The 13287-nt window shown below is 34.7% G+C and overlaps 1 protein-coding gene across 2 annotated transcripts in view; it reads right to left on the reverse strand.

The window, feature by feature from the left end:
- Nucleotides 1-13287, reverse strand: part of LOC133515985 (homeobox protein abdominal-B) — a 135004-nt gene that overhangs the window by 43449 nt on the left and 78268 nt on the right. For both annotated transcript variants that reach the window (XM_061848639.1, XM_061848638.1), the window contains one exon: nt 3535-3596. The gene's annotated coding sequence lies outside the window, so the exon portion shown is untranslated. The remainder of the gene's footprint in view (nt 1-3534; nt 3597-13287) is intronic.

Here is a 13287-nt window from a genome sequence, read left to right on the forward strand (position 1 = left end):
AAAGACAGTGTGGCAATGTCATGATTGATGAAAATTTTCTATTAAAACAATTTCTATTAATAATGATACTATATACCTCACCTTATTCTGCTCAAGTCAGTGCAAAGTAAAGTTAGCTTAGTAGTTAGTTAGGTAGGTAGAATTATTTAGTATTTTATAATTTGATAATAAAACTGTTAAAACTAGGTCTAGGAAATCCAGAACTCTTAGACATCTTGCCATATGGCGGGTATTATTATATAACAGCTGGTAGGTTTATACTCCTCACTCCTGTCGCGAATAAAATAAAATCTTTTGAAATTATTTTCCCATATTAAATTTAATATATTTTACGGGGTTTTGTTGCTTCTATAGATTAAGTATAGAATTATGGTGCAATCTGTAATCACATTTGGAGCATGATTCTGATTTAACAATTTGTTACGGGTTTGATCTAATTTTGATACGACTATAAAGATCGCTCGTGCTGATTGGTGCATGCGAAATGTATTGAAACTTGTGCGTGAGCCGTACGCCAGTCACCAAAAAGATCGTCAATGTCGTATCAAAACCATTATAAATAGTTAAATTTCGAATCGACCTCTTGAGTCGTTTGCCGAAAACAATGTCGGTTCCCTGGCAAATTCATCCTTTGCTTCGGCGACGATCGACGTGCGAATCGGATCCGCAGTCTGCTAAGCGCCTTGAATAGAGATCCTTCATCAGTGGAGTTAATTTACCTTCTAGTACCAAATTATAATGGTTAAGACTATATTTGTACTTATATACAACACGAGTCAAACCCATTTAAGGAAAAGGTCACATCTGTGGAGAAAACATCAAAAGATATAGATCCGGATACATATAGTAAATCACGTTTTTCTTATTTGAGTCTCAAGTGCTGAAAAAAAAATCCGCCTGTAAAGGTTCAGTCCAAAAATTAGCTTACGATTCTCATAACTTTGCGGTGTTTACAGGAAAGACGCAAACGAGTTAAGCATATGTAGCTACAATAAAATGTGTAAGACCAAAACAGTTTAATTCACGTCATTTTTAAATAAATATTTGCGTCATATTTCATTCTAACAAAAAGACAATTGATGGGAAGTAGGTACCTAACCTAATGACCCTAAAGTAATTATTGGGTATTTTGTTTGTATAAAATGTTAATGAATCAGTAAACACGTTTCATTTTGTCGGCAGTCCTTTGTGGACCTATCTAATGCATACAAGCATTTACGTATTTCGATACTAGTTTATCATTAAAAAACTGCGCTCACTTGGGCGAAAAAGTTTAACTCACTTGGTCGTAATTATTGAAGTCCTAATATTTTGTATTACTTTACTAAATAAAACCATGCTATATATAGCTGGCAGTCTATTCTAAAAACTTGTGAAAAACTTAGACGAACTTGCGCAATTTTGATATCAGCGCCATCTTTGGATGCACCTATGGACTATATCGTGAAGATGAAAGCTTGGAAAGCTTATTAGGAGTTTGCTTGCTGCTGTAAGCTTTTTATTCAGCTTCAAAATCACACATTGAGAATAAGTAAAGTACAGATTTCATATTGTTATAGAGTTTAGATAAAATAATTAAGGTAGGCACCTTCGACACTTTTAAGATATTAAAAATTAAACTTACCAGATACCCATTTAATATCCAATAAATAAGTCTGACCTAACACTCTATTCTTTTTTAATTTTCACTCGTGATTTGACACCAAGAAAGAGAAAGGTACAAAATATTCAAACATCGGGAAGGCAGAAATACTTAGTTATCAAATCTGATACTGTGACTTTTGTCTTCAGCGCCATCTTTGGCAATTTCTTGAAACTATCACACTCTGCATTCTATGGAATTAGAATGTCAGTGGTCGTCAACCTTGCGACACAATATCTTTATTTCAATTTTCTTACAGCAAAATAATACAAATACTTATTTAATCAGTTTATATAAATTTTTGTTTCATATTTGCTAATTGACAAGCTGAACTTTATAAAACTATGTATATATATCTTCTGTAAAAAAGCCTATGATGCAAAAGTAATTATCTAATTTTAAGAATTCAAAAATTTGAAATAAATGATTAATGATTATAAAATAGATATTCCAATGTATGTACTTCTTTTGTTTTGATTTGTTTGACATTTAGATTTTACTCTAGAAACATGCTAGACTAGTATTTGGTATGAAAAAAAATTATGTTTGACGATCTTGATCTTGAAATTCCTAGTACATTAATTTGATCTGTATAAGAATTCAAAAATATTAACATCAATAAATTGCTCTGATAATTAGCTTAAGACAATAAGAACTGAAAATAAAAATAAAATACCTATTAAAGTTAAAGTTCAAATATACTTTCATATTTCATTTTAATTTTCAGTTATTATTATTTTTTATTAACTGGCTGTATAATTGTATATTATTATAATTGTATTGTATGAACAGTCAGTATGAAAAAAAATCTGTACATACCTATTTGCGACAGTATGTTTTTAACCTTTGAGTATATCAACCGCTTTCTGGTATATCGTCAAACATATCAAATATATACACCGTGTTTTTTTATTTCCGTTAATTTCAAGGGTGTATCCCTGAGCTTAAATTAAATAAAATTCTCAAAGACACCGGTATTCTAATTAATTCCATTTCGGAGATAATAATATTTTTTTTTCTTATAAGGCCCTTACGAGCGTACACGCTCTTAAGGCCTCTTTACATATTGATTAGTGTTTAGTATGAGTTAATACATTTGCTACAAAACGTAAGTACCATTTCGGACAATTGATGTTAGAAATGATATTGATATGTCACAGTTTTCAATTGTTTGGTTAAGTTCAACGTAATGCCCGTGTTACAACAACGCTATATGTAACATTTAATTACTTTTTACATAAATAAAAATAATTTAAAAATTAAAAAAAAAGTTTTTTTTTTTAATTAACTATGCCATTTAGTTTCCTTAAGCGTACTTACCGATACAAACACGAATTCAATAAAAACACGGTGTGTATATATACTTAATAAATACTATCCAAAAGTTGACAACACCAGGCAACTGATATCCTCTTATCCCTACATTCCCTACACAACATAAATACCACGCACACTTCCATGAATTTCAAATGTGTGTCGGAGCTTTTTTAGTTCTTGTCGTATCAGCCACGCCGCACGTTGACGCCATGTTAGTTTATCTGCCATCTCCGTCTCTCTTACAGTTGCTACCGTATGTAACATGAGAGGGTGTTTTATAGCTATCTCTTTTACACTAAAGGAGAGTGGATTGTTTGGGAGATCTGTTGGCAAATCGCAAAGAGCGAACGTTCCAATTCAAGAAGGGGAATGAAAGTTTAAAAACCAAGCATGGCGGGTTCTGGGTGGTCGTACCAGGGCGATTACATCTAATGGTAATTTTTAATATATTTCATAAATGTAATTATTTAAACTGACTTATTTGCTAGATAGTGATTTGTATATTTTTAATTAGAACTACCTACTAAAAATTTGGAACCTATCTCCTATTTTTTAATTTTTATTTAAGTACTTACCTTTAGGACTACGTCTTGACGAAGACAGGAGTTATCTCTTATTCACACCATCTTGGCAAAATCTGCAACAAGTTAAACTATTAAAATATTATGATTAAACATGAAATACATACATGTATACATGTACATCAAATAACAAAGGTCCATTCATAATAAGAACAACTTTCTCTTCAACATTTTTTTCTACCTCTCAAGCACCTTTATTATCTTTGTCGGTCTAAATATAACTAGCCAAATAAGATGGATGATAAAGACCAGACGAACATACCATGTCAAAAAAGTCAAGTTGTCATCTTTCCATCCCTAATTAATTTTAAAACACTCGTTAAGAAGAAACAAGCAGGCAGTAAATGTTGGTTACAGTTTCGCTTCTGCTTTGGTTTTATGTGGGAACTGCGAATGAACTTAAGTACCTAGAAAGGTACTCGTAAATTTGTGGGAAGTGCAGTTTTGTTTCTAACTACCGTTGCAGGTAATGTTTGCTTTGTGCATCTTTAGTTAAAAGAAGAAAGGTAGGCTCTAAATGTACCTTAATTGTACCATCGTTACCCAGAAGAGATATATGTTAATAACGAAAGATAACAAAAAAAACGGGATATGTACTAACTGCCATACAGATAATGCGGAACGTAAAATATTTTATTATTTATATAATTCCAGAAACAATTTTTTTATACATTTTGAAACTAAAACTAAACTAAACCTATCTTAACCTATGGGGTCTAAATTATGTACTTACTTAAAATTAAACTAAAGGATCAACGTTCCTATTCTCGAAGACGACGAATTGATACAATGGCTACATCAAAAGATGCCACAAATACCAAACAAAGCAAAAAAAAAAAAAACCGTTGTAAATTAACTCATAATAATAAATGAATTACCTACCGTCCCAAGTATAAGGATTACTAAAATATTTTAGATTTAGAGTAGGTAATTTTCTGAATTTTATATATTTAAAAAATATAGTTCTGTATCTATATCTGTGACGTTGTGCCGTTTAGTCTGTTCTGCCATGATTCTGCGTTGTTTTACGAAATTGGTAATTATATGTAAGGCGGGTAAAAAAAAATACGACTGTCTTTTATGCCACTTACGGATAGCATTACTTTTAGGCATATTTATCTATAGTTTTTCTATTTTATTTAGACTGACTGCTAGCTGTATTTTAGTTAAAGCATCGTTTTTTTTACCTACTTAAATGAATGTTTAAGCAGGTAGTTTTATTTAATGCTAATTTAGCTTTACCTGATTCGTATTATGTGATCATTGATTCATTGTGTTCAATAAAATCACTTTTACCCCCTTTATAGTGTTTTCAGAAAAAAAGTGTAGGTACTATTTTCAAAAAACTTAAGTGATGTGGGTTATATCTAGTTTTTCGAAAAAAAAGGAAATGGCACTGAATACACTCCGTTCTGAACATGCCTTATAAACATTAAGTATCTAATAGGTATTAGGTACTTAATGTTAAAAGTATTTCAATTTTCATCATCCAATATCAGCTTCGAGGAAATTGTTAATAGTACGCAACCCATCTGCATTTACGATTTAATTCCTACTGTTCGATGATTGCACCGTTCGTATCATGGAAATTGAAAATCCCAAGAAATTTATTTTAATTGAATAGAATCTATTTTATGTAAATGTGTAATTAGATTCCTGCCTATTTGCAATAAAATTATTAATTCTAATAAGTTGGGGCCATACATTTAACCTTTAAAAGTCATTATTGTAATAGATGTATTTACTTACATACATCTACCTACCTACCTACTAACCTATGTATGGTCCCTATTACCGAAGTAACCATAGAAATAGGATAGTATAGAACGACTGTCAAACTTGGAAAGTGTGACCAAAAATGAAATGCAAGTGTGTGCGTAAATTGTCTATGTGCGAACAAAAATAGTGATGTCATGTTACAACATATTAATAATCTATCGATGTTTAACTGCTTTATTGACTACTTTTTCAAATGTGTTTGAAAAAGTTGAAAATGATAAAGTTGAAGTTGTTTGAAAATGTGTTCGCAAAGAGTTGACTTACCAAAGAAAATTTGAATTTTCGCGCCTTTTCCTGCTGACAACTTGGGTTGGATGTGTATACGCTGTATACAAGTATACGCTGTCTTGTGTTTCCTTGTGTTGGCGGCAAAGCCGTGGAAAAGTGGTTAAAATGTAAGTACTGTGTTGGAAAGTGAAGTTTAAATTTATCGCTAAACATGTACACGTTCAGAAAAGGTATTATAACAATCGTTATTATTTTAAGTCGGTTATAAAGGTAATATCTTAATGATGTCTTGTGAACAACTAATTCCATACCTACTAATATACCGACAAGTTATCGATACAGTCATATGAACATTTTGTCAAGCCCTAGCGTAAAGTAACAGTTTAGGTTTTTACACAAAATATTCTAAATTATTGACTAATATGATGAAATATTAACACATAATTGAAGAAAAACTTATAATGAACTGTTATAATTGGTTTTTTACACTTTTTATGCTGTTAATCTGACAAAATATCGTTACGAAAATTTCGCTAGGAATATCATAATTAATACCTATGAAATGAGTATTTTCCTGGGTTTTTTGGCCCTGAAACACTACAACCCGGCACACAACATGACACCATCGTCACTAAATTACTTAATGTATAATTTTCTTTTTGATTCGCTTATATTTTTCACGTTAAAAAATACGGCAATATGATTTTGGCCGCCTCGGCCGCCTTCGAACTCAAAATTGGTTACGTTTTCTCATATGTAGTCTGCCTCTTTTGCACTTATGGCTTGTTCATATACGTCATGGCTTCCCTTTCGCACACTTCATCTGTCTGTCAAGCGAAGCGACTGACATGTCTCTGGAAGTAACGAAGACGCGTGCCTTGACAAGTAACGTCATGTTGTTAAAGGTTAGATTCGACAAATCTGCGCGTCATCGTGGATGACACGAACTCACTATATACCTATTCATCGTCCGCACATGTTTTATTTTTTTAACAAGTTAGTAGATCACACAATTTTTGATTTCTATCTTGTCCGCTGAAAATTGTAGGTAAACTACCTTCGGCCCTCGGATCCCTTCGTTTAAGTCTTGCTTTCTTATATTTATATGTACTTATTTATATTTATAGTAGCTGTAGTAAAACTAGAACCTGTTAATTTAAGAGCCGCAACATTTTGACTCTCTGGGATCTAATATTCCCACATTAGAGGCTGAGGATACCTATGGGTAGTAGTGGTTACTTTTTTCCTCCATGATTATATCTGAGTAACTATGCACTGAATTATAGTGTCGTTTGCATATTATTGTAGCGCAATATTAGATATCATAGGAACCCTAGCATTTCGGACGAAAAAGTTAATTACCACCACTTTTGAGGTGAGAAAATTAATCTTTAAAAAAACGGAGATAGTGTGGGAACATTGTTTTGTTTCTTTGGGTGATATGTTAGTTTTGATAAATATTTTTGGTTTGTGACCCACGAGTACATTCTCTATTAAACTTCATGCGGAGAGCTACAACAACCATCTAGATAAACTGTACCCCTCTAGTGTAAATTTATTCGATAGCGAAACGTGACGTACGCGTTTGCGTTAAGTCTCATTTTGTATGGGATTTTAGTTTCTAAAACGTTCCGCTTGGCGCGCTGTTTCTAAATACAAAATGAGATTTAACGCAAACGCGTACGTCACGTTTCGCTATCGAATAAATTTACACTAAAGTTTTCTCTGAAAGTTTTCCAGTAGCTTTTGAACAGGCATGTATGTACAACATTGGCTGTCTCCGAGGTTTACGTACCTAAGTGCCTACCACGCACATGCACATAGTTGCATAAAATTTACGCCAAGAAGGTGCGACGACGCATTAAAGCCATTAACTTAAGGCTATAAAAACTAATTTACAACGCATTTTCAAAGGTCAACCGTGGTATTACGTGCCTTCTACGTAACTATGTGTGATCGATTCCTAATAAAAGCAATTTATTGCAAAGAGGCTGTCAAGTCACGGTAAATCGGTAGTCGTCTAATAATTGTAATTTAATACATCAACACTGTCGAATTATAGACGAAGGAACACGCGATAAAAATTTATTACCAGCGTAACGCGTTGCGCGGACCCGCGAACAACGAGAAGTTATTTATACCAACTTAATAACTTATTAAAAGGCAAATTAACATTGCAAATAAATACTAGAGTTGGACCACGCTGTATGGATATTTGCAATGACTACCTACCACTTTGTTCTGTTCAAATATAGATACAACGTCAGCTTAGACGGACTCTTGGCCCGATTCGATCTTTAAGATAGGTACGTCAAATATTAGGTCTAGATACGATATGGATCGGATATGTCAGTGTCAAAAGAAACATTTTTGTTTGAAGAAACTTCACTTTTGACACCGATATGTCCGATCAATATCGCATCTAGAACTACCTACTGCTCGAATCGGGCGGCAATAGTAAATTCAAAATATCTGAAATATTGCTTCCAACAGCCTGTGCTCACCCAAGTTTATGTTTTCAATTAACATGTATTTTCTTAGTAGTAAAATAGTTATTTGGTTTTATCAGCCGACTGAGCAAGCGAAACCAAAATTAAACCACGAGCTTAATAAGTGGATCAAAAAGTGGAATCTTTAGCGTTGCGAGGGTTTCAAGGAGTGAAACAAACTTTTGCTCCTGAGTGAAACAAAATTATTAACCACACTAACGCGAGGATACTAACTGTAGAAATAAATTCTAATGAACGTTATTAAATATATGTCACTCAAAGAATCACTTAAAAGTCAATTCCAATAGCCAACATGAGGAAGCAACTCAAAATTTGCACTCATGTGGATATCATACAACCCCAGATCATAGAAAGTACGTGTATGTGATTACTTCTTATATCTATGCATGCAACTTTCTCATCAGTTTTTAGAGAGCTTTTGTGAGTTGGTGTGGTAAAAAAATTCTTTCAAGTAGGTATACGTGTATCTAAGGTGGCGTGCATTCCCCCTCGTGTATATTTCAAGCCCTGGTTTATAGCTGTCTGCAAACCTGCAGCAAGCTACCTACTAAGTCTAGACTACCCAATATACGGTTTCCATTAACTCATTTCAATTATACCTAATTAAGAATAAGAAAATAGATTAATAAATTTAATTGAATAAATTAAGCTAGGTAAATTATATATATAGTATGTATAACATATTCGCTGCGTCATCGGGTCGCTTCGGCCCGATATGCAAGTATGTGAATAATTGCCGCAACGAAAGTGTTAATTTACATAGCTACGTAGGTAAGTAGGTACGCAATAGGTGCCATTGCCAAGTAAATTACCCACCTATTTACCCACCGATACAACTTGTAGGTATATATCACTACTCGAAAGATCTAATCAAAACTGCTAAAGGGCTTCTAGGGCTCAAAAGACAGAAAGCCTGCGCCGTGACCAGAATATTGACTGGACACTGTAAGTTGAACAAACACATGTTTCAAATTGGAAAGAAACAAGATGCGACATTAGGGATTGCAATCCGGTCCGGCGGATCCGGTAATCCGGCCGGATCCGGCACTTTTCAGGAGCTACCGGATCCGGTAAAAATCACCGGATCCGGACCGGATCCGGTCAAATAAAAAAAACGCCTAAATACAGCACGCACTGTGCGGTTTAGATGAGGAAAAGGCGACGGATGAGAGGTATGAACTTGAACAGAGCATAAAACGAATGAAACAGTTTAAATTTAGTCTTCTTCTTTTCGTGTCGAGGTTCCCTTTTTTTTTTATACGATGGAAGCCCAATAGGCAGCGGTGTTGACAGCCCTGGCGGTCGCGTCCCTCAGATCCAGCTCCGAGCAGTGATGCGGACATGTGGGGCACGCCAGTAGATGTGCCATGGTTTGCGTTGCTGTGTCGCAGGTACATTGAGTCGAGGAGCTACGGAGCAATCCCCATTTGGCCATATTTTGCTTGCAGCGACCAACTTGGGACCTGAGCCTGTTTAAGGACTTCCAAATTGGCCAAGGTTCTTTATGGCCAGGCGGTAGTTGCTCCAAAGCCTGCACGTACACGTCTGGTGGAGGGCACTGGGTCTGCCACAGCAAGCGGCGCACATCGGCCGGCTCACCCTGCAGGGGGCTGGTGCTCCGCATAAAACTCCTGCGGCTTTTAAGACGAGCAGGTGGCGGGATGTGTCCATGCAGGGGGTGCCGCTGGTCGTTCTCCTGTTTGTGCTTTTCAATAGCGCATTCAATTTTGAATTTAGTTAAATAAAAATATATTTATTATGACGATGACTGGGAACAGAAGTTGCCTTTCATGTTGGTGGCACGATGCGACGATTACATAAATACTGTAATAGAAGGAAAAATTAAACGATGGAGATGCCATGGAAGGCATTTGTAATTTATGCTAAAGAGAAGAAAAGAGTGTCATAATGTTGATAGGAGATTACAAGTAAACAAATGAGCAGGATTAAGTCGGCGGTACTCAACCGACTAGAGCTGGGCTAATCAATATGTGTTACATGTGTGAATGAATATAAGATTTTAAGTTTGTATTGAAAATGAATGTATGAAATGAAATGATAACATTGATAATCTTTAGTTTACTTCGATTTTATATATATATGATAAAATATTGTTTATTTTTTATTCAAATTTGAGAGAGAATCTTTTGTATTTACAATTTCATCCAATCTTATGCAATTGCCTTAATGGTACATGCTACTCTACGTCTATCCAATTCTTTATTTGATCCATGTAACTTTTCTTAAGGAGTCCCTTTCCGCGATGGATTTCAATCCTACACTCTATTATTTTTCGCATGAGATCATCGTGTCGTGTTCCATTCCCTATAATTTGACCAATATACTTTTCTATAAATAAAAAAAGGTAATTTTTTAAATCATACAGACTATTACTTTCTTGGGCAAAAAATGAGGGAAAATTTAATATCATTTTGGTTAGTAGTAAAATATCTTATTTTCTTACTAGAATGGATGTCATTGCGAAAACTTGTCATTTCAAGGAGTTCCAATTCCCACCCCACATCCCATTATCGGGCTTTGGAAGCTAATCAAATTTATAATTGTAAACGAAAATTTGAGCACTTGTGAATGGTTGTATATAATAAATGACCGATTTCATATTTGGGTTTTTAAGTGATATTGACAAGGTCACACTTTTTACTACTAAGGGTTATTTTATTGTTAAGAAGTTATTTATTAACTACAAATTATAGATTTAGGAATACGTATTACGCAAAAAACTAGAAAAATATGGCATTTAATTAATTTTGATATCCCTATACCAAACCGGATCCGGTCCGGCCGGATCCGGCCGGGTTATGGCCAAAATCCGGCCGGATCCGGCCGGATTGAAAATCAATCCGGTTTGCAATCCCTATGCGACATACATGTTCTGCAAGGAGTCAGATGAGGACCAGTGAATGACAAAAAGAAGTACCTACCCACTTAGGGCGGCACGTATTGCAACCATATGAGGTACAGAACATTATGGCTCAAAGAATCTGGGATTTCATGGATTCAACGGGCATTAGTAATGAACTTTAAAGGGATGTCACAATATATCACTGCCTGGTCGACGTGGCACTCAAAGGCTCACAAACTCCAATAAAAAAAAACACTATTATAATATATAGTGTGTCGCAAGACAAAATAATAATAAGTACTTCTTTAGGCATACAGTAGATACCAAATGCAACATGAAAAAACAGAATTATAAAAGGACGGCTTATTGATACCTTTACAAACTTCTGTAACATTTTGGTAATATTATCTACATAAGTAGGGTTATATGTTGTATTTGTAGGTAGGATATTGCTAAATTCAAATATGATGCATAAGTCCTAAAATGTATGAATAGTTGGTAGTTTGGCACAAACAAGTAGCATTTGAACACGTTTCATAATATATTAAGAGCATAAACTCGCTTTCCTACTCTAGTAAGTTTATGGGCATAAAAGTTTCAACAAGCCCTGCATAAAACGCGGAAACCGACAATGCTCCATAACCTACCGCAAATCTTTGTCATTACAACTGCAATTGTTTCTTTGTTTATCGTATAAAATTTATAGGTGCCGTTTATGAGTGAGCCGTTACACGAGCGTTGAACCCTAAATCGGATAATTACGATTTTTTAATGGTTTGCGTATGGAGCGGCGCTTGCGGTGCGCTGTGCGCCGTGCGTGCGCCCGCGCCGCTGGAGCGGAAAGCCTTTTGTTTCAACTCCTTTGTGATTGTAATGCAGATTTTTACGCACGAAATTATTGTAAAAACAGAAACCAAAGAAAATACGTAGACCATTACAAAAAATAATTATTTTAAAACACGATCAATACCTGACCTATTCATATTAGAATTAAATACTTTCAAAAAACCTGTCAAGTTAAAATTTGAAAATTTCATGTGGCCACCACCATCAATATCTAGAATATCTATGCTACACGTCTACATATCTAAAACAAATCATTATCTTATATTCGTTGGGTTTCTAGAAAACTGTGAGTAAAAACTTAGGTGTTCTGTTACTCTAGAAAAGTGCAGTAATCTACCTACTTATTTACCTATGTACCTATTACCGACGTTGCCCAAGCTAAGCTACACATAGAATAGAACCAGTGGCAGCGCAAGATATTCCAGTTATCAGGATATATTGATATTATTCAAAGGAACATATCGCGATCGCCTAAACACCGGTTGTTTAGTGCTGCTGTAAATCAAATCATCAATTATCGACAAGCGTTTACACTCGCGACGCCACGGTGTAAACAATTCGAACATTAAAACTGCTGCCTACATTTTACGACTATTCAATTTGGGGGAAAATCGATTTTATTCGCTTGCTTTCCAATCGATTCACGGGCAAAGTTGCTCGGTAAGGAATCGATTACGCAAGGCGGGACTGGTCCGATTTTTACAGGAAGTGGTTAGCGGATACGGCGGAGAATGGTGGTAAACAACGTTTGCTGTAAACGCTTGTTTATCTTTTAAATGGGAGCTTATCCTTTCCGTGACCGGGTAAACAGGGTGGAAAATGCTTATTTTTGTGTCTACTAAGGAACCACAAAAAAAAAAATAGATGTACCTGACGCTTTCAGAACTTTACTTCACTGTTCGCGCATTATGTGTATTTTTTTTATTTGGTTGCCTACGATATAAGCAAAGCCTAGTGTAGGAACCAGCTATGTAGATAATGTGGAATAAGTTGTGTACCTAAATAAATAATCTTTGAACTTTGACTTTATTTTTATTTGTCGTATCTTGGTGTATTTGGAGTATTTAGACCGCGAAGTCCAAAAGAAAAAATTTTGAATTAACTATAAATTAACATTACTATAAATCCACTAAAGTACCTAGGTATACATAGTGATGCGTTTTCATACTTCGTAAAATTTCAAATAGATTAAATATAGGTATTGGCATCACCACTAGAATCAATACCTACATTTTGAAAGTAAATTTATAGAAATTAATTTAATTACTACGATACAACATGATACTAGTGGTGCTTGATTACTAAAGCTCTTAGCCACTGACTTGTTTTTTACCTGATCACTGCAGTACCTTGAGCCACTCACTGTAAGTATAACAAACTATGATATGAAAACTAAAAGCACAGTATAAGCTCACTAATTTCCGTCCCAAGTGCGGCCATCGGAGTCACCGGCCCAACTGAGGCCACATACGACCAACAATCACTTCACATACTTAACAAAACACTAACAAATTGATATGT

Source organism: Cydia pomonella, chromosome 3, assembly GCF_033807575.1.
Source record: "Cydia pomonella isolate Wapato2018A chromosome 3, ilCydPomo1, whole genome shotgun sequence".
NCBI classification, from domain to species: Eukaryota; Metazoa; Arthropoda; class Insecta; order Lepidoptera; family Tortricidae; genus Cydia; species Cydia pomonella.